Genomic DNA, 22,456 nt, shown 5'->3' on the forward strand with positions numbered 1-22,456 from the left:
TAAGTGTAAAAAGCCTTGGGATTTTCCTTAACCCTATTTGCCAATGACTTTTCATGACCCCTTCTAGCCCTCCTGACTCCTTGCTTAAGTTCCTTCCTACTTTCCTTATATGCCACACAGGCTTCGTCTGTTCCCAGCCTTTTAGCCCTGACAAATGCCTCCTTTTTCTTTTTGACGAGGCCTACAATATCACTCGTCATCCAAGGTTCCCGAAAATTGCCGTATTTATCTTTCTTCCTCACAGGAACATGCCTGTCCTGTATTCCTTTCAACTGACACTTGAAAGCCTCCCACATGTCAGATGTTGATTTGCCCTCAAACATCCGCCCCCAATCTATGTTCTTCAGTTCCCGCCTAATATTGTTATAATTAGCCTTCCCCCAATTTAGCACATTCATCCTCGGACCACTCTTATCCTTGTCCACCAGTACTTTAAAACTTACTGAATTGTGGTCACTGTTACCGAAATGCTCCCCTACTGAAACATCTACCACCTGGCCGGGCTCATTCCCCAATACCAGGTCCAGTACCGCCCCTTCCCTAGTTGGACTGTTTACATATTGTTTTAAGAAGCCCTCCTGGATGCTCCTTACAAACTCTGCCCCGTCTAAGCCCCTGGCACTAAGTGAGTCCCAGTCAATATTGGGGAAGTTGAAGTCTCCCATCACCACAACCCTGTTGTTTTTACTCTTTTCCAAAATCTGTCTACCTATCTGCTCCTCTATCTCCCGCTGGCTGTTGGGAGGCCTGTAGTATACCCCCAACATTGTGACTGCACCCTTCTTATTCCTGATCTCTACCCATATAGCCTCACTGCCCTCTGAGGTGTCCTCTCGCAGTATAGCTGTGATACTCTCCTGAACAAGTAGCGCAACTCCGCCTCCCCTTTTACATCCCCCTCTATCCTGCCTGAAACATCTAAATCCTGGAACGTTTAGCTGCCAATCCTGCCCTTCCCTCAACCAGGTCTCTGTAATGGCAACAACATCATAGTTCCAAGTAGTAATCCAAGCTCTAAGTTCATCTGCCTTACCCGTAATGCTCCTTGCATTAAAACATATGCACTTCAGGCCACCAGACCCGCTGTGTTCAGCAACTTCTCCCCGTCTGCTCTGCACCAGAGCCACACTGTCCCTATTCCCTAGTTCTCCCTCAATGCTCTCACCTTCTGTCCTATTGCTCCCGTGCCCACCCCCCTGCCATACTAGTTTAAACTGAGGCCAGGCGGGCCTCAGCCGTCAGGTGAAAAATGGTGGACTTAATGAGTGGGCGGGCTTTGTCCGCGTAGTTGGGGACCCACTGGGCATAGTAGGAGAAGAACCCTGATGTGTTAGGCAGGTCAACAAAGAACAAAGAACAAAGAAATGTACAGCACAGGAACAGGCCCTTCGGCCCTCCAAGCCCGTGCCGACCATGCTGCCCGACTAAACTACAATCTTCTACACTTCCTGGGTCCTATCCCTCTATTCCCAGGTCGGTTCGGTGTGGACTGCACTTGATGCAGCGATGCGAGAAACAGACCTCTAACACTGTAGAAGATTCAACACGGTTTTATTGAACGATAGATCTAACATACATATTTAACTGTGGGTCGACACTATACTGAACTGACTGGAGACCTTGTACTAGCCTGACCAGACTTACTAGCTACCGCATGGTGTTTGCACTGTGCTAGCTCGTGGACTCTAACTGTCTCAGTGGCTGGGTCCAGAGAGAGCGGGAAACCTAGTGCCCTCTGGCTTTATAGTGGTGGTGTCCTGTCTGGTGATTGGCTGCACTGTGCTGTGTGCTTACTGGTCATCCTGTGTGTCAATCACTGCCTGTCTGCACTCCATTATATACATGAGTAGATATTATGACAAACCCCAAGCACCTTTTCAGGGCCTTGGGGCAGTGGGGGACAGAGAGTTGCAGGAGGGGGCGCATGCATTCGGGGTCAGGCCCTAGGACTCTGTTTTCCACGACATAGCCGAGGATGGCTAGCCGGGTTGTGCGGAAAACGCTTTTCTCCTTATTATATGTCAAATTAAGGAGTCGGGTGGTGCGGAGGAATTTTTGACGGTTGGCGTCGTGGTCCTGCAGGTCATGGCCGCAGATGGTAACATTATCCAAGTACGGGAATGTGGCCCGCAGCCCGTACTGGTCGACCATTCGGTTCATCGTTCGTTGGAAGACCGAAACCCCGTTGATGACGCCGAAGGGGACCCTGAGGAAATGGAAGAGACGGCCATCTGCCTCAAAGGCAGTGTATTGGTGGTCTTCCCGCCGGATAGGGAGCTGGTGGTACGCGGACTTCAAGTCCACTGTAGAGAAGACTTGATACTGCGCAATCTGATTAACCATGTCAGATATGCGCGGGAGGGGGTACGCATCGAGCTGCGTGTACCGGTTGATAGTCTGACTGTAGTCGATGACCATCCGGTGTTTCTCCCCAGTCCTGACGACCACCACTTGTGCTCTCCAGGGGCTATTACTGGCCTCAATGATCCCCTCCCTCAGGAGTCGCTGGACCTCTGACCTGATGAAGGCCTTGTCATGAGCACTGTACCGTCTGCTCTGGGTGGCGACAGGCTTACAGTCTGGGGTGAGGTTCGTGAAGAGCGAGGGAGGGGCGACCTTCAGGGTTGCAAGGCTACAGACGGTGAGAGGGGGCAGGGGTCCCCCGAACTTCAGGGTTAGACTACGGAGGTTGCACTGAAAGTCTAAACCCAGTAGGAGAGGGGCGCAGAGATGGGGGAGGACGTAGAGTTTGAAATTGGCGTATTCATAGAACATAGAACATAGAACAATACAGCGCAGTACAGGCCCTTCGGCCCACGATGTTGCACCGAAACAAAAGCCATCTAACCTACACTATGCCATTATCATCCATATGTTTATCCAATAAACTTTTAAATGCCCTCAATGTTGGCGAGTTCACTACTGTAGCAGGTAGGGCATTCCACGGCCTCACTACTCTTTGCGTAAAGAACCTACCTCTGACCTCTGTCCTATATCTATTACCCCTCAGTTTAAAGTTATGTCCCCACGTGCCAGCCATATCCATCCGCGGGAGAAGGCTCTCACTGTCCACCCTATCCAACCCCCTGATCATTTTGTATGCCTCTATTAAGTCTCCTCTTAACCTTCTTCTCTCCAATGAAAACAACATCAAGTCCATCAGCCTTTCCTCATAAGATTTTCCCTCCATACCAGGCAACATCCTGGTAAATCTCCTCTGCACCCACTCCAAAGCCTCCACGTCCTTCCTATAATGCGGTGACCAGAACTGTACGCAATACTCCAAATGCGGCCGTACCAGAGTTCTGTACAGCTGCAACATGACCTCCCGACTCCGGAACTGAATCCCTCTACCAATAAAGGCCAACACTCCATAGGCCTTCTTCACAACCCTATCAACCTGGGTGGCAACTTTCAGGGATCTATGTACATGGACACCTAGATCCCTCTGCTCATCCACACTTTCAAGAACTTTACCATTAGCCAAATATTCCGCATTCCTGTTATTCCTTCCAAAGTGAATCACCTCACACTTCTCTACATTAAACTCCATTTGCCACCTATCAGCCCAGCTCTGCAGCTTATCTATATCCCTCTGTAACCTGCTACATCCTTCCACACTATCGACAACACCACCGACTTTAGTATCGTCTGCAAATTTACTCACCCACCCTTCTGCGCCTTCCTCTAGGTCATTGATAAAAATGACAAACAGCAACGGCCCCAGAACAGATCCTTGTGGTACTCCACTTGTGACTGTACTCCATTCTGAACATTTCCCATCAACCACCACCCTCTGTCTTCTTTCAGCTAGCCAATTTCTGATCCACATCTCTAAATCACCCTCAATTCCCAGCCTCCGTATTTTTTGCAATAGCCTACCGTGGGGAACCTTATCAAACGCTTTGCTGAAATCCATATACACCACATCAACTGCTCTACCCTCGTCTACCTGTTCAGTCACCTTCTCAAAGAACCCAATAAGGTTTGTGAGGCATGACCTACCCTTCACAAAGCCATGCTGACTATCCCTGATCATATTATTCCTATCTAGATGATTATAAATCTTGTCTCTTATAATCCCCTCCAAGACTTTACCCACTACAGACGTGAGGCTCACCGGTCTATAGTTGCCGGGGTTGTCTCTGCTCCCCTTTTTGAACAAAGGGACCACATTTGCTGTCCTCCAGTCCTCTGGCACTATTCCTGTAGCCAATGATGACATAAAAATCAAAGCCAAAGGTCCAGCAATCTCTTCCCTGGCCTCCCAGAGAATCCTAGGATAAATCCCATCAGGTCCCGGGGACTTATCTATTTTCAGCCTGTCCAGAATTGCCAACACCTCTTCCCTACGTACCTCAATGCCATCTATTCTATTAGCCTGGGGCTCAGCATTCTCCTCCACAACATTATCTTTTTCCTGAGTGAATACTGACGAAAAATATTCATTTAGTATCTCGCCTATCTCTTCAGACTCCACACACAATTTCCCATCCCTATCCTTGACTGGTCCTACTCTTTCCCTAGTCATTCGCTTATTCCTGACATACCTATAGAAAGCTTTTGGGTTTTCCTTGATCCTTCCTGCCAAATACTTCTCATGTCCCCTCCTTGCTCGTCTTAGCTCTCTCTTTAGATCCTTCCTCGCTACCTTGTAACTATCCATCGCCCCAACTGAAACTTCACACCTCATCTTCACATAGGCCTCCTTCTTCCTCTTAACAAGAGATTCCACTTCCTTGGTAAACCACGGTTCCCTCGCTCGACGCCTTCCTCCCTGTCTGACCGGTACATACTTATCAAGAACACGCAGTAGCTGATCCTTGAACAAGCCCCACTTATCCAGTGTGCCCAACACTTGCAGCCTACTTCTCCACCTTATCCCCCCCAAGTCACGTCTAATGGCATCATAATTGCCCTTCCCCCAGCTATAACTCTTGCCCTGCGGTGTATACTTATCCCTTTCCATCATTAACGTAAACGTCACCGAATTGTGGTCACTGTCCCCAAAGTGCTCTCCTCCCTCCAAATCCAACACCTGGCCTGGTTCATTACCCAAAACCAAATCCAACGTGGCCTCGCCTCTTGTTGGCCTGTCAACATATTGTTTCAGGAAACCCTCCTGCACACACTGTACAAAAAACGACCCATCTATTGTACTCGAACTATATCTTTTCCAGTCAATATTTGGAAAGTTAAAGTCTCCCTGACTATAGAGTCCCCAATTACTAATGCTCTGCTCCTCTCCCCCCTTCCCTTCTGAGCAACAGGGACAGACTCCGTGCCAGAGACCCGTACCCCATGGCTTACCCCTGGTAAGTCGTCCCCCCCACAAGTATCCAAAGCGGTATACTTGTTTCTCAGGGGAACGACCGCAGGGGATCCCTGCACTGACTGCTTTTTCCCAGTCCCTCTTACAGTTACCCACCTATCTCCAATCTTTGGTGTAACTAATTCCCTGAAGCTGCTATCTATGACCCCTTCTGCCTCCCGAATGATCCGAAGTTCTTCCAACTCCAGCTCCAGTTCCCTAACTCGGTCTTGGAGGAGCTGGAGATGGCAGCACTTCCTGCAGGTAAAATCAGCAGGGACACTAACTGCACCCCTCACCTCAAACATCCTGCAGGAGGAACATTGCACTCCCTTCCCTGCCATTCCTCCAACTTTCTACCAAGATCTGGCTAACAACTAAATTACATTTTTTATAAAAAATAATAATAATAATTCAACGCCCTGTATTGCCAGGTTGGCGGTGCAGTACCCCCGGATCTGCACGGTGTGCGATCCGGAAGCTAGGGATATGACTTGTGAGACAGGGAGGACCTGGAGGGGACAGCGCCTTACCATGTCCGGGTGGACGAAGCTATCCGTGCTCCCGGAGTCGAAGAGGCAGGACGTCTCCTGCCCGTTGATGCTGATGGCCATCATCGAGCTTTGAAGGTGGTAAGGCCGGGACTGGTGAAGTTGAATGAAGCTGAGTTGATGAGTGTCGTTCTGGTCGCAAAATGGCGGCGTCGACGAAGTCGGAAAAAATGGCTGCCCCCATGGATTGCACCCAATCCAATTGTTCGACGTCGATGACGTCAGACAAGATGGCTGTGACGCACTATCAATTATGACGAGTCGAGAGTAGAGAGTAATCGAGGCTTTATTAAGCAGAGATGTGTTGCCTCCTGCAGCTGCTACTAGAAATGATAGCAGCTCGGTGTACACACACATTTATACTCCGCCTACTGGGCGGAACCAGCAGGCAGGGATCTACCCCCTTACCTGTAGCCTTACCGTATTACCTCTAATACACGTATTATACAAACAGTGGTGACTACCACATTCACCCCCTATTAAAAAAGAGTCCAGTGGGGGTGGTGGAAAAACTATTTATAAGTATGTGAGAATTTAAATTTTACAGTCTTTTGAAAATTTACAAATTTAGCCGGTCAGGTGCCTTGATCCTCCGCTGTGAGCGCCGCAGTCCCGGAGCTGATGCAGGCGCCGGCTTAGTCGCCTGTGACTCCGGGAGCGTGTTGTCCTCATCTTCATCCCCGGGTGGAACCAGTGGGAGGACGGATCGTCCTGGGGCGGTGGCTGAAGTGAGGTGTGCTGGGGTGAGGGTGGGTGGCACCAGGGTAATTGGAAGGGGGGGAATGTCGAGTGGTGTGGGCCCGTGGGTGGGGATCCAGCTGGTGCCAGGTCCCTGAGGGAGACTGTGTCCTGGCGGCCGTCGGGGTACGCCACGTAGGCGTACTGCGGGTTCGCATGCAGCAGCAGTACCCTTTCGACCAACGGATCCGCCTTGTGGAGCCGCACGTGTTTGCGGAGGAGGACAGGTCCTGGAGCTGCCAGCCACGTTGGGAGCGAAACCCTGGAGGTGGACTTCCTAGGGAAGGCAAGGAGATGTTCATGGGGGTGGTTTCATTAGCCACAGTGCAGAGTAGCGACCGGATGGAGTGGAGCGCCTCGGGGAGGACCTCCTGCCAGCAGGAGACCGGGAGACCTTTAGACTGCAGGGCCAGCAGGACGGTTTTCCAGACCGTCCCGTTCTCCCTCTCCACCTGCCCGTTTCCCCGAGGGTTGTAGCTGGTCATCCTGCTCGAGGCAATGCCCTTGCTGAGCAGGAACTGATGCAGTTCATCACTCATAAAGGAGGATCCCAGGTCGCTGTGGACATAAGCGGGGAAACCGAACAGGGTGAAGATGCTGTTGAGTGCTTTAATAACCGTGGCAGACGTCATATCGGGGCATGGGTGACGAAGGGGAATCTGGAGTATTCATCGACCACGTTCAGGAAGTACGTGTTTCGGTCGGTGGAGGGGAGGGGCCCTTTGAAGTCCATGCTGAGACGTTCAAAGGGGAGGGAGGCCTTCAGCAGGTGCATGTGATCTGGCCGGTAGAAGTGCGGTTTGCACTGCGCGCAGACTTGGCAGTCTCTGGTGACAGCCCTGATCTCCGCAATGGAGTCGGGCAGGTTGCGGGCCTTTATGAAGTGAAAGAACCGGGTGACCCCCGGGTGACAGAGACCATCGTGTAGGGCCCGGAGTCGGTCCACTTGTGCGCTGGCACAAGTACCTCGGGATAGGGCATTAGGGGGTTCGTTGAGCTTACCGGGGCGATACAAAATCTCGTAATTGTAGGTGGAGCTCTCCACCTTAAGATTTTATTATTTTTGATCTTGCCCCGCTGCGTATTATTAAACATGAAGGCAACCGACCGTTGGTCAGTGAGGAGAGTGAATCTCTTGCCATCCAGGTAATGCCTCCAGTGCCGCACAGCTTCTACGATGTCTTGGGCCTCTTTTTTGACGGAGGAGTGCCGAATTTCAGAGGCATGGAGGGTGCGGGAAAAGAATGCCACGGGTCTGCCTGCCTGGTTGAGGGTGCCAGCCAGAGCGACGTCCGATGCATCGCTCTTGACCTGAAAGGGGAAGGTCTCGTCGATCGCATGCATCGCGGCCTTGGCGATGTCAGCCTTGATACGGTTGAAGGCCTGGCGAGCCTCAGCCGTCAGGGGGAAAACTGTGGCATGGATGAGTGGGCGGGCCTTGTCCGCACAGTTAGGAACTCATTGGGCGTAATAGGAGAAAAACCCCAGGCATCGTTTGAGGGCCTTGGGGGAGTTGGGAAGGGGGAGTTCCATGAGGGGGCGCATGCGGTCGGGGTCGGGCCCTAGAACTCCATTTTCCACAACATAGCTAACGATGGCCAAGCGGTTGGTGCGGAACACGCACTTCTCCTTATTGTACGTGAGGTTCAGGAGTTTGGCGGTGTGGAGAAATTGAAAAGGTTAGCGCGTGGTCCTGCTGGTCATGGCCGCAGATGGTGACGTTATCTAGGTACGGAAAGGTGGCCCGCCGCCCGTACCGGTCAACCATTCGGTCCATCTCACGTTGGAAGACCGAAACCCCGTTAGTGACGCCGAACGGAACCCTAAGGAAGTGATAGAGGCAGCCATCTGCTTCGAACGCAGTGTATTGGAGGTCCGACTTGCGGATTGGGAGCTGGTGGTAGGCAAATTTCAGGTTCACTGTGGAAAAGACCCGGTACTGTGCAATCTGATTGACTATATCAGATATGCGTGGGAGGGGGTACGCGTCAAGCTGCGTGTATCGATTGATGGTCTGACTGTAGTCAATGACCATCCTGTGTTTCTCCCCAGTCTTAACTACTACCATTTGGGCTCTCCAGGGGCTGTTGCTGGCCTCAATGATGCCTTCCCGCAGTAGCCGCTGGATCTCCGACCTGATGAAGGTCCTGTCCTGGGCACTGTACCATCTGCTCCTGGTGGCAATGGGTTTGCAATCCGGGGTGAGGTTTGCAAACAGGGAAGGTGGGTCGACCTTGAGGATTGTGAGGCCGCAAACGGTGAGGGATGGTAGGGGTCCGCCGAATTTTAGAGTTAGGCTTTGGAGGTTGCACTGGAAGTCCAGGCCGAGTAACAGGGCAGCGCAGAGGACGTAGAGCCAGAAGTTGCTGAACTCTATGCCCTGGACGGTGAGGGTGGCGATGCAGTACCCCCGGATTTCCACGGAGTGGGATCCGGAGGCCAAGGAGATTCTTTGGGTAATGGGGTGCACCGCGAGGGAGCAGCGCCTTACCGTAGTGGGGTGGATGAAGCTTTCCGTGCTCCCGGAGTCCAGAAGGCAGGATGTCTCGTGCCTATCAACGTTCACCGTCGGGACTGGTCGAGTGTGATAGAGGCGAGCTGCGGCTGGTGTTGGTAGGCCCCGGGCTGGTCGGCGGCAGTGGCAGGCGATGAGCGGCCAGATGAGGTGTTCGACGAGCAGGGGTCCTGAAGCGCCGTCCAAAATGGCGCCGAAGATGGCAGCGCCCATGGGGCGCACGTGGCAGAAAAGATGGCGCCGCCCACGGGCCGTACGTGGTCTGATGGGAGGAAGATGGCGGCACCCACGTGCCACACGTGTTCTGCTGGGAGGAAGATGGCGGCGCCCACGGGCCGCACGTGGGCTGCGGGGACGAAATTGGCGGCGCCCATGGGTCGCACATTGGGGGTGCGGGAACAATGGGCCTGGATACAGTGGCGACCGACCGGGCCTGGCACACCGCAGCGAAATGTCCCTTCTTCCCGCAGGCCTTGCAGATTGCGCTCCGTGCCAGGCAGCACTGCCGGGGGTGCTTTGTCTGACCGCAGAAGTAACATTTGGGCCCCCCCGGGGTTCGCTGGCTGCCACGCGGCGCAGGCTTGGGGTTGGCTGGGGGTGGCCGCTGGTGGGGTCCACGATGTCCATGAGGGTGCCATGCGGTCGGGGGCGTACGACTGTACGTTACGGGAGGCAACAGTCAGTGAGATTGCGAGTTGCCTGGTTGCCGCAAGGTCGAGCGTACCCCCTTCCAATAGGCGCTGGCGGAGGTACACTGACCCCATGCCGGTAACAAAAGCGTCCCGGATTAAAAGTTCAGTATGTTCGACTGCCGAAACTGCCTGGCAATCACAGTTCCTCGCCAGGATGTGCAGGGCACGCCAGAAATCATCTAAAGACTCACCAAGGAGTTGCTGTCTCGTGGACAGGTGGTGCCTGGCGTACAGTTTGTTGATTGGGCGATTATAATGTACTTTCAGGAGCACCATTGCATCCGTGTAAGTACGCGCATCCCGGATAAGGGGGAAAATATCGGAGCTCACCTGTGAGTAGAGGACCTGGAGTTTCTGTTCTGCCGAGGGTTGGTCTGTCGCGGATTGGAGGTAGCTCTCGAAACAAGCGAGCCAGTGGTCAAAGGCCAAAGCGGCATTGGCTGCTTGCGGGTGCAGCTGTAGGCGATCAGGCTTGATGAGTAGTTCCATCGCTGTAATATCTCTGCTTAATAAATTGATGCACTATCAATTACGACGAGACAAGAGTAGAGAGTAATCGAGACTTTATTAAGCAGAAATGTGTTGCCTCCTGCAGCTGCTACTAGAAATGGTGGCAGCTCGGTGTGCACACACATTTATACTCCGCCTACTGGGCGGAACCAGCAGGCAGGGATCTACCCCCGTACTTGTAGTACAGGAGCCTTACCGTATTACCTCTAACACACGTATTATACAAACAGTGATGACTACCACAGGCTGCCCCCATGGATTGCACACGGCGAGTGACGCAACAGCAGAGGGCGCTCCGGGCAGGCACGATGCCACGCTGCGGGGTCTGTGAGTCTCAGACTGGGCATGACAGGCTTTTGGTATTTGATTTTGAGTTTTAGGCTTAGCTAGGCATACTTTAGCGTAGTGCCCCTTCTTGCCACACTTGTTACACGTGGAGTTGCGAGCCAGGCAACGCTGCCTGGGGTGCTGGCCCTGACCGCAGAAGTAACAGCATGGTCCTTTGGAGCTGGACGGCTGTCGCACGGCGCAGGAATGAGGCACGCCTGGGTCGGGTGATGGCTGCGCCTCCGACGTCCCCGAGAGTGCCGCGGGGTCGGATGGAAAGGCATCCAGGCTCTGGAAGGCCACTTCCAGCGAGGTAGCCAGCTTCACAATCTCCTCGAGGTCGAGGGCCCCCTTTTCTAGAAGCCGCTGCTGGATGTAGCTGGACCGGACACATAGGTGTCCCGCTCTATCAGCTCTGCGTGCTCGACCGCTGTGACAGTCCTGCAGTTACAACTGCGGATGAGTACTCTCAGTTCACGTAGGTATTCTGCCAGTGACTCACCCTGGCACTGACGCCGCGTGGTCAGGAGGTGTCAAGCGAATACCTCGTTCACCGGCCTCACGAACTGTCGTTTGAGCAGCTCCACTGCCTCTGTGTATGAGGCTGCGTCTCTGATGAGCTGGAAAATCCTGTGGTTGACCCGGGCGTTGAGGAGACGCTGTTTAATTTCCGGGGAGACCTCGGTGGCGAAGGAGCTGAGGTAGGCCTCAAAGCAATTGAGCCAATGCTCAAATATTGCCGTAGCCTCCGACGCCTGCGGGTCAAGATCGAGGCGTTCTGGTTTTAAAACTGCTTCCATGCTAAACAAATTCTAGCTGATTAAATTGATAACAATCAATCTAGTCTAAACGGTGGTTAACAAGAACTGTTTTAATCAGCTAGAATGCGTCCACCAGTAGCTCCTCCCGCACTGAGAGGCTGTCCCGGATCGATGGGTTATATACCTTCTCAGAGGGGCGGAGCCACAGGCGGAGCCAACAACAACATCAACACAACAACAGTAACAGTGAGTAAATACAATAATATATACAATAGCCATACATGGCTCACCACACTCTCCAAGTGTGGGCACTGAGACGAGGACCCCTCAGCTAAGGGGGACAGAGCGGTGCACAGACAGGTGTACATATGATCCAGGTGTTCATTAGGCCGGGAGTGGACTCCTTGTCATTCAAAGATAGTGATGGGAAGCTGATATCCTCATGTTCTCCATAACATGGCATTGACACGGAAACACCATTACAATTGGGAGATATTTCTTGTATTCATTTAGATCATTGGAACTCATCAGTTCAACAAAAGCACCCTGAATCTCATTCCGTATCTAAGCAGGGAATAGCTTACCTTGTTGATTTTGTATATTCCATCCACAGTTTCGCACAGCGGGCTAAACAGCTGGCTTGTAATGCAGAACATTGCCAGCAGCGCGGGTTCAATTCCCATACCGGCCTCCCCGAACAGGTGCCGGAATGTGGTGACTAGGGGCTTTTCACAGAACTTCATTGAAGCCTACTTGTGACAATAAGCGATTATTATTTGTTCAGGAAAAGTCTCCAGGTGGGACATTGTCAGAATCATGAGTGTATTGATTGGATTTTGTTTGCTTACAGGTCAATACACATTATTCCACTGAACCTTTCCTCGAAGATTAACGAGTGTGTCAATGCTGTCATCAACTGCTATGAGCTGGGTCTTTATATTTCTGGAGCTGGAATTTACAGCCCCACTCAGCCTATAAATAGGAGGGTGGCTAGCCCGCTGCCTTGCCCCCACCACCACCCCTCCCATCCACAAAACATGGTTAGTGGATGCTGAAATCAACAGCCCTGCCGCCATTTTGATAAAGTGTCCTCATAGCTCAGCAACAGTTTCAGACATTATTGGACTTTCCCCTGGTATCCATGTTAGGTCCTGCTGAGATTGGCACAGGTTTCGCTTTTTACTGATTGAGAAAGTGCAATGTTTGGGCACAGAAAGATGGTGGAAAATTGCCTTGGCGATTCTTTTTGAGTAACTGCACACCTGTACAGATTAGCTTTCGAGTCGTTGGCCCCAAATCTACTCTGGAGTAAAAACGTAAAGGACTTAGCACCAAGGAACACTGTTGATGTGTTACATATCATTACATAGGAAAATAATCCTAGACATATGAAATAAGAGCAGAAAATTCTTTTTTTTTTAAATTTAGAGTATCCAATTCATTTTTTCCAATTAAGGGGCAATTTATCGTGACCAATCCACCTACCTTGCACATCTTTGGGTTGTGGAGGCGAAACCCATGCAAACACGGGGAGAATGTACAAACTCCGCACGGGCAGTGACCCAGAGCTGGGATCAAACGTGGGACCTCGGCGCCATGAGGCAGCAGTGCTAACCACTGCGTCACCATGCCACCAGCTAGAGCAGAAAATTCTAGGAGCACAAATCAAATCAGCATGTGTAAAGGGAATTTTTTCCAATCAAATGTTTTTCACAGTGTTCCATTGAAGAATACAAGAAGAATCCATAGAATCCCTACAATGCTGAAGGAAGCCATTCAGCCCATCGAGTCTGCATCGACCCTGCGAAAGAGCACTCTATCTCGGCTCATTCCCCTGCCCTATCCCTGTAACCTCGCGCATTGATCATGGCCAATCCACCAAACCTGAACATCTTTAGACACCTAAGGAGCAATTTAGCATGGCAAATCAACCTAACCTGCACATCTTTGGAATGTGGGAGGAAACCGGAACACCCGGAGGAAACCCATGCAGACATGGGGGAGAAAATGCAAGCTCCACACAGACAGTCACCCGAGGCTGGAATTGAACCCGGGTCCCTGAAGCTGTGAGGCAGCAGCGCTAACCACTGTGCCACTCACTTATGGATGTTAAATAAAGACAAATTCTTATAGTTGGAAAAGCATCGGCTTCTCAGCAACAACAACAAAATAAATTCATACAAGAAGCAATGTGTGAGCCTATTTTAACATCATGCTCTCCCAGCAGGTCATTTACCATGAAAACGTCACAGTTCTCTCAAGAATCTACAAAACTGACGTTGCTGGAACATATTCTCTTGTCCTACTAACAGCCCCGTAATGACGACTTGATGATGTGCTTTACATTCCCATAGTAACAACCAGCCTGACTAAGCTTGGGAATGGACTGAGACCCTTCCCCCTCCAACAGTAGAGGGTGGAACCCACTTCCTGCACCTGCTGGCGGACACAATGCTGAACAACACCATTTGACAAGTAAAGATCTAATCTCCCACCGTGGCCCATCCCTGCCGCTGCTGTCCCCCTCCATCAGGTCATTAATGAAAACAATAAGATTCCTTGAAGACAAAAGCAGGTACCAACCTCTTCAAATATTTTGTCGCAGGTTTTCCGGTTCCAGAGATGTGCAATCATTTGTTTTATTTCTTCCTGTGAGAAATAAACCGTTAAAATGGAAGTAAATTGTTGATTCATTTTGTCTTTCAGGAGCAAGCTTTCTCGCCCATGCTTTACCTTCCTTTATTCTGACTGGTTTAATTTAATGAACAGGAATTCTAGTTACATATGTTACAGCCCAAACTGCTTTAGGGTCCTCGGAAGCTGTCTCCTGTCCCAGCAGTTCTGTTTCCGACTCATGTCCTCCCAATCCCCAAGACTGCCAATGTACGCTTCCTTAAAATCACCCATCTCTGCCCCTGCCTCAGCCCATCTCCTGCTAAACTCCTCATCCTTGCCTTTATTACCTTTAGACCTCATGATTCAAGTGCTCTCCTAGCCCGTCTCCCATCTTTCATGCTCCAAGAGTCAGTAGCTCATGTCCGAATTCACATGAAGTTCCATTCAGCCCTACTCTGTGTTTGGTGATCGATATGGCTCCCAGTACAGCAGCATTGCAAATTTAAAATGCACGCCCTCATGTTTGAATCCTTCCATGGTCACACCCTTCCCTACCTATGTACCCACCTACCTCTCTGACCAAGGATTTGGTCACCTGTCCCCAGCTTTGACAGTCATCCAGACTCAAAACGTTAACTCCCTTCTCTCTCCACTGATGCTGTCAGACCTGCTGAGATTGTCCAGTGTTTTCTGCTTTTGTTTCAGATTCCAGCATCCGCAGCAATTTGCTTTTGTTCCAATTAAGGTCTCCTTCTTTGGCTCATTGGCAGGCTTCATCTGACTGAATGCCGGTGAGATACTTTAAAAGTGTTTCATTAATCAAGTTGTTGTTATTGACTGTTACAAGCCAAACTGCCTTGGCCTATTCCCTTGCGGCTTTTATATTGGTCTCTGTCCATGAGTGCATATGGGGCTGTTCTAACCCGCACGGAAGTCATGAGGTCTGGAACATTAGGCTCCCTGTAGCTTCACCTGAACACGATCTTCCCAGATGAGAAGACCGAGGCTAAACCCTTAATCGAGCAACTCTGTGGACACAAAAACCCCGACCCAAGTGTCCGACCAAAGTGTGGGTCGGGGCAGGAGACTATTCGGGGAGTGGTGAGTGTACCTTGTTATTTGTGTATGAAACCTTTTTGTTCCGTGTCTAATATCGCTTCCTCATGGTTGCTTGCCTGGATCCTACAGGGTCCTAAATGCTGTGCTTCCCTAACTTGTGATATTGGAATGCAACATCATGATGTCACTATGTTATATGTATGTATTTTAGCAGGTCAACTTCGGTGAATAAGCTGCGATGTTCGTGACACTCACCCAATGTATCCTGCTGTAGAAATATCTGGAAAATACGTCATCCTTCCAGTCGGCCCATTTACTTACTTTTTCATTTGTTATATTTGATCGGTTGAAGGTGGTGGACCGTTACCAATCACAGCATTGTGGGAACTTGCTAGACAAAACAAAATGACTGCTCTAATCATCTACAAATCAGAAGGTTGTAGATTCAAGACCTTCAGAGACCTAAGCACACAAAAAAAAAATCAAGGCTGATCCTGAGGCACTGTCAGAGCGCAGGTGAGATCTCATGGGACTATTGTGAACCTATTAGAAACAGATTTTCTGGTCATTATCATATTGCTGCTTGTGTGATATTGTTGGGTGCAAATTCGCTGCCACATTTCTCATTTTACAATTATGGGTGTGATTCTCTCTAAAGAGGTCATTTGTGGCGGGTTTGTCAGGGAGTTTCCTGCCAACTCTGCCGGAGAGTTCCCCACCACTATTCAATGACACATAGTCACTTTTTTGGACTCTGGGAAGTTTCTCACCGGTTCAGCCCACAAGAACTTGTGGTAGTCACCACTGATGTATTAAGTGATATATTAGGTGCTTTGCGGTAAGGCCCTGTACTACAGGTACGGGGGTAGTTCCCTGCCTGCTGGCTCCACCCAGTAGGCGGAGTATAAATATGTGTGCTCCTCATACAGCAGCCATTTCGCCAGCTGCTGTAGGAGGCCACACATCTTAGTGTAATAAAGACTCGATTGCATCCAACTCTCGTCTTTGTGTAATTGGTCGTGCATCAATTTATTATACTAAAGTTTTCAGGAGATGGACCTCCGCATCAAGCCGGATCGCCTGCAGCTGGATCCGCAATCAGGTAACGCAAAAAGGACTTTGAACATTGGCTAGCCTGTTTCGAAGCTTGCATCAGGTCTGCACCAGACCCAATTCCGGAAGCTCAGAAGATTCAGATCCTCTACACGTGGCTGAACTCCAACGTCTTTCCACTTGCCCAGGACGCGCCGACCTACGAAGACGCCATGGCGCTACTGAAGGAAAACTACGCTCAGCGGACTAACACGCTCTACGCCAGACACATCCCTTCCACTCGTAGTCAACTTGCTGGTGAGTCAGTGGAAGATTTCTGGCGTGCTATAATTCCCGTAGTCAGAGACTATGACTGTCAGGCCGTCACGGCCACGGAACACTCGAACTTGCTCATGAGAGATGCTTTTTTTACGGGGATCGGGTCGGATTACATCCGCCAGCGCCTCTTAGAAGGGGCCACGCTCGACCTCGCGGCAACTAAAAAGCTAGCGCTCTTGCTGACGGTTGCTTCGCACAACATCCAGGCCTACACCCCTGGCCTTGCTGCCCACCCCTCCTACGCATCATGGACTCCGCAGACGGCCGCCCCATCGGGGACCCCACTCAGCCAACCCCACGCCTGTGCCGCGCAGCAGCCAACCAACCCTGGGGACACCAAATGTTACTTCTGTGGGCAGCCAAAACACCCACAGTGTTCTTGCAAGGCCTGCGGCAAGAAGGACACTTTGCTGCGGTGTGTCAGGCCCGCGTAGTCGACGCTATTGTTCCGAGCCCCCCCCATGTATGGCCAGCGGGCGCCGCCATCTTCCCCTCCCTGACGTTGGGCCCCTGGGTGCTGCCATCTTGTTCGACCCCCACCACATGCGGCCCGTGGGCGCCGCCATCTTGTTGGATCCCCACCTCGTGCGGCCCGTGGGCGGCGCCATCTTGTCCTCCCCAGGATCATCAGGCGCTGCCATCTTGTTTTCCCCACGACACGTGCGGCCCGTGGGCGCCGCTATCATACCAGGACCCATGCCCCCTGGGCACCCCATCGTCTGCCACCATCGACGACCAGCCGCGTCTCGCCTTGGTCACGATTGACCAGTCCTGCCCTCGCAACCTAGCAACGGCCTCTACCAATGTGAAAATCGATGGGCATGAGATCTCTTGCCTGCTGGACTCCGGGAGCACCGAGAGCTTCATCCAACCCAATACGATAAGGCGCTGCTCCCTCGCGGTACACCCCACCAACCAGAGAATCTCCCTGGCTTCCGGGTCCCACTCTGTGGCGATCCGGGGGTACTGCACCGCCACTCTCACTGTCCAGGGCGTGGAGTTCAGCAGCTTCCGCCTCTACGTCCTCCCCAACCTCTGCGCTGCCTTGCTACTCGGCCTGGACTTCCAGTGCAACCTCAAGAGCCTAACATTGAAATTCGGCGGGACCCTACCACCCCTTACTGTGTGCGGCCTCGCGACCCTAAAGGTCGACCCACCTTCCCTATTTGCAAACTTATCCCCAGATTGCAAACCCGTCGCCACCAGGAGCAGACGGTACAGCGCCCAGGACAGGACCTTCATCAGGTCCGAAGTCCAGCGACTACTTCGGGAAGGCATCATCGAGGCCAGCAACAGCCCCTGGAGAGCTCAAGTAGTAGTTGTGAAAACTGGGGAGAAACACAGAATGGTCGTGGACTACAGTCAGACCATCAATAGATACATGTAGCTCAACGCGTACCCCCTCCCACGCACATCTGATATGGTCAATCAGATTGCACAGTACCGGGTCTTCTCAACTGTCGACCTAAAATCCGCCTACCACCTGCTCCCCATCCATAAGGCGGACCACCCATACACTGCCTTCGAGGCAGATGGCCGCCTTTACCACTTTCTTAGGGTTCCCTTTGGTGTCACCAACGGGGTCTCGGTTTTCCAACGGGATATGGACCGAATGATTGACCAGTATGGGCTGCGGGCCACTTTCCCGTACCTAGACAATGTCACCATCTGCGGCCACGATCAGCAGAACCATGACGCCAACCTTGCCAAATTTCTCCACACCGCCACTCTCCTCATTCTTAGAACAAGGAGAAGTGTGTGTTCAGCACGGACCGCTTAGCCATCCTCGGCTATGTGGTCCAGAACGGAGTTCTGGGGCCCGATCCCGACCGTATGCGCCCCCTCATGGAACTCTCCCTCCCCCACTGCCCCAAGGCCCTCAAACATTGCCTGGGGTTCTTTTCTTACTACGTCCAGTGGGTTCCAAATTATGCGGACAAGGCCCGCCCACTTATTCAATCCATTCTTTTTCCCCTAACGGCCGAGGCTCACCAGGCCTTCCACCGTATTAAGGCTGACATCGCCAAGGCCGCGATGCACGCAATCGATGAGACGTTACCATTTCAAGTCGAGAGCGACGCATCAGACGTCGCTCTAGCCACCACCCTCAACCAGGCAGGCAGGCCCGTGGCATTCTTTTCACAAACGCTTCATCCCTCCGAAATCCGCCACTCCTCAGTCGAAAAGGAGGCCTAGGCCATTGAGAAGCTGTGCGGCATTGGAGGCATTACCTGGCCGGCAGGAGATTCACTCTCCTCACTGACCAACGGTCGGTAGTCTTCATGTTTAACAACACACAGCGGGGCAAGATCAAGAACGATAAAATCTTGAGGTGGAGGATCGAGCTCTCCACCTACAACTACGAGATTTTGTATCGCCCCGGTAAGCTCAACGAGCTCCCCGATGCCCTATCCCGAGGCACATGTGCCAGCGCACAGGTGGACCGACTGCGGACTCTGCACAACAGCCTTTGTCACCCGGGAGCTGTGGTGTTGGGCATTCTGACACACAGATGAGCCAACACAGTTGTATTTGGTACAACGCTGTTTTATTCAAACTTACTATCTACAGTTTTGTCTTGATACTCTGCACGTGGGGACTCCCTGTCTGTGATGTTAAAACAGGTCTTGTCGTTGTCCTTGTCCCCAGATCTACTGTCCACCAGGTGTCGTGTTTGTCCTTTTATACTGTCCCTGTCTTTGTCTGTGATTGGTTGTGGTGTTGTGTGTTCTGATTTGTCTGTTGGTGTGTCTATCATGATGTGTGTGTTTGAATATCATGACATCCCCCCTTTTTACAAAGATACGTGCCTACGTGGTTATAAATATAATCGTGTCGTGAGTGCATCTAAGAGTGTGTGTGTGTGTTGTGTACAGCATGTGCATATGACGTAACTATTTACATGGGGCGATGTCGGGTGCGTCACACTAACGAGGTTGTACCATAACAAAACATGAATGCGAAAAAAACTTTTGAATAGTGGTCCGGTCAAACGATATCTGGAACGATAAACAACAACAGGTTATAATACAGTAGTGTTTAACTTTTTAAACGTATGAACAGTGTTATAAGTCCAGTCTAATGGGTGTGCGACGAATTCGGGTTGACCGCCTCAAGGGTGGGTCAAGAACCACCGGCTGATGTGCAAGCCTGGCCATGGGTGGCGATGGAAGGGACGTGATCTGCGGCAGCTCCACGAAGTCATCCTCGGAAGCCTGTTGAGGATCCGGCGTGTGTGCACAGTGTGGCTGCGAGCGTGGAAGTCGGCGAAGGGCGCGCCGATTGTGGCGACGCACTGAACCATCCGGCATGCGTATCAGGAACGAGCGGGGAGCCACACGTCGGAGAACTTCGGCCGGTGCTGACCAGCCACCATGCGGTAGATGGATGCGTACTTTGTCTCCGGAGGACAGGGGGGAAGGTCCGTCGCCCGTGTGTCGTACAGACTCTTCTGGCGATCACGCTGCATTTGCATCTTACGAAGAACCGTATCATGGTCCGTTGTTGGTGCCAGGATGGATGGCACCGTCGTCCTGAGGGAGCGACCCGTCAGGAGCTGTGCTGGCGAGAGACCCGTGGCTAGCGGGGCCGATCGATAGGCCAGCAAGGCGAGGTTAAAGTCCGATCCGGCAGCAGCCGCCTTGCAGAGGAGCCGCATGGCAATGTGAACGCCCTTCTCTGCCTTCCCATTCGACTGTGGATGTAGAGGGCTGGACATCACATGAGTGAAACCATATGCTGCGGCAAAGGACGACCATTCACGGCTGGCGAAACAGGGTCCATTGTCCGACATAACAGTCATTGGAATGCCATGGCGAGCAAATGTTTCCTTGCAGGCCCCAATGACTGCGGACGACGTCAGATCATGTAGAGGTATGACTTCCGGGTAGTTGGAAAAGTAAAATATAATAATGATGTAATCTCTGCCGAGCGCGTGAAATAGGTCAACACCCACCTTCGCCCAGGGGGACGTCACCATCTCGTGTGGTCGAAGCGTCTCCGGAGGTTGCGCCGGCTGAAACCTCTGACAGGTTGTGCAATTGAGCACCATGTTGGCTATGTCTTCATTAATACCCGGCCAATATACCGCCTCTCGGGCCCTCCGTCTGCATTTTTCGACTCCCAAGTGGCCTTCGTGTAGTTGATTAAGAATCATCTGGCGCATGCTGTGCGGAATGACAATCCTGTCTAACTTCATAAGGACCCCGTCAATGTTGGTAAGGTCATCTCGCACATTATAAAACTGCGGGCATTGCCCTTTGAGCCACCCTTCCGCCATGTGGCGCATCACTCGCTGTAGAAGGGGGTCAGTCGCTGTCTCTGCGCGTATGTAGGCCAGACTTGGGTCGTCAGCCGGCAGATTTGCTGCTGTCAGAGTAACGTGTGCCTCAATTTGACATACGAACCCCTCTGCATCTGGTGGTGCACTCACTGCTCGGGAGAGCGTGTCCGCCACGATGAGATCCTTCCCCGGAGTGTAGATCAGTTCGAAATCATACCTCCTGAGTTTAAGTAAGATGCGCTGGAGGCGAGGGGTCATGTCGTTCAGGTCCTTGTTTATTATGTTGACCAGGGGGCGGTGGTCAGTTTCGACCGTGAATCGTGGAAGACCATACACATAGTCGTGGAACTTGTCCAATCCAGTTAACAAGCCCAGGCATTCTTTTTCTATTTGCGCGTAGCGCTGTTCCGTAGGGGTCATGGCTCGTGAGGCATATGCAACCGGGGCCCATGACGATGTGCTATCTTTCTGCAAGAGTACTGCTCCAATACCAGATTGGCTGGCATCCGTTGAGATTTTTGTGGGGCGAGCCGTGTCAAAGAACGCCAACACTGGTGCCGTGACCAGTTTGTGCTTGAGCTCCTCCCATTCCAGCTGGTGCGATTGTTGCCATTGGAATTCTGTTGATTTCTTCACGAGATGGCGCATAGCCGTTGTATGAGAAGCAAGGTTGGGAATGAACTTCCCAAGGAAGTTGACCATGCCCAAGAATCTTAGGACAGCCTTCTTGTCAGCCGGCCGTGGCATGGCTGTGATGGCGCTAATTTTGTCTGCATTGGGACGGACCCCTGATTGTGAGATGTGGTCCCCGAGGAACTTCAGCTCAGTCTGGCCAAAGGCACACTTGGCGCGGTTGAGACGCAGGCCATTTTGTCGTATGCGGGTGAAGACGCGTCATAGACGATGCATGTGCTCCTGCGGAGTGGTGGACCAAATGATGGTACCGTCCACATATACACGTACCCCTTCGATGCCTTCCATCATCTGCTCCATGATTCGGTGGAAAACCTCAGATGCCGAGATGATGCCAAATGGCATCCGGTTGTAGCAGAATCTGCCGAAAGGGGTGTTAAACGTGCATAGCCTTCGGCTGGCCGGGTCCAATTGGATCTGCCAAAATCCTTTGGACGCATCCAGTTTGGTAAATATTCTGGCTTGGGCCATCTCGCTGGTGATTTCCTCTCGTTTCGGGATGGGATAGTGTTCCCGCATAATGTTGTTATTTAGATCTTTAGGATCTATGCATATGCGGAGCTCGCCAGAGGGCTTTTTTACACAGACCATGGAGCTGACCCATGGCGTGGGCTCCGTGACCCTGGATAGGACCCCTTGGTCCTGAAGAGCCTGCAGCTGCAACTTGAGGCGGTCTTTGAGTGGCGCAGGAACCCTGCGAGGTGCGTGAACGACCGGGATGGCGTCCGGTTTGAGGTGAATCTTGTAAGTGTATGGCAATGTCCCCATGCCTTCAAATACCTCCTGGTTGTGAGCAAGGAGGGAATGGAGATTTGAGTGGAACTCAGCATCCGGGAAGTCGGATATCTCATCTGGAGAGAGAGACATAATGCGCTGTACCAGGTGAAGGACCTTACATGCCTGTGCGCCCAGTAACGAATCTTTTGATGAGCCAACAATTTTGAAGGGGAGTGTGGCCGTGTGCGCTTTGTGAGTTATCTGTAGCTGGCAAGAACCCATGGACGGGATGACATTCTCGTTATAATCAACC

The 22,456-nt window shown here is 51.8% G+C and overlaps 1 long non-coding RNA gene across 3 annotated transcripts in view; it reads right to left on the reverse strand.

The window, feature by feature from the left end:
- Positions 1-22,456, reverse strand: part of LOC140386691 (uncharacterized) — a 289,681-nt gene that overhangs the window by 52,881 nt on the left and 214,344 nt on the right. For all 3 annotated transcript variants that reach the window (XR_011933652.1, XR_011933654.1, XR_011933653.1), the window contains one exon: positions 13,989-14,054. This is a non-coding gene — a long non-coding RNA (uncharacterized lncRNA). The remainder of the gene's footprint in view (positions 1-13,988; positions 14,055-22,456) is intronic.

This window comes from Scyliorhinus torazame, chromosome 12 (assembly GCF_047496885.1).
Source record: "Scyliorhinus torazame isolate Kashiwa2021f chromosome 12, sScyTor2.1, whole genome shotgun sequence".
Lineage (NCBI taxonomy): Eukaryota > Metazoa > Chordata > Chondrichthyes > Carcharhiniformes > Scyliorhinidae > Scyliorhinus > Scyliorhinus torazame.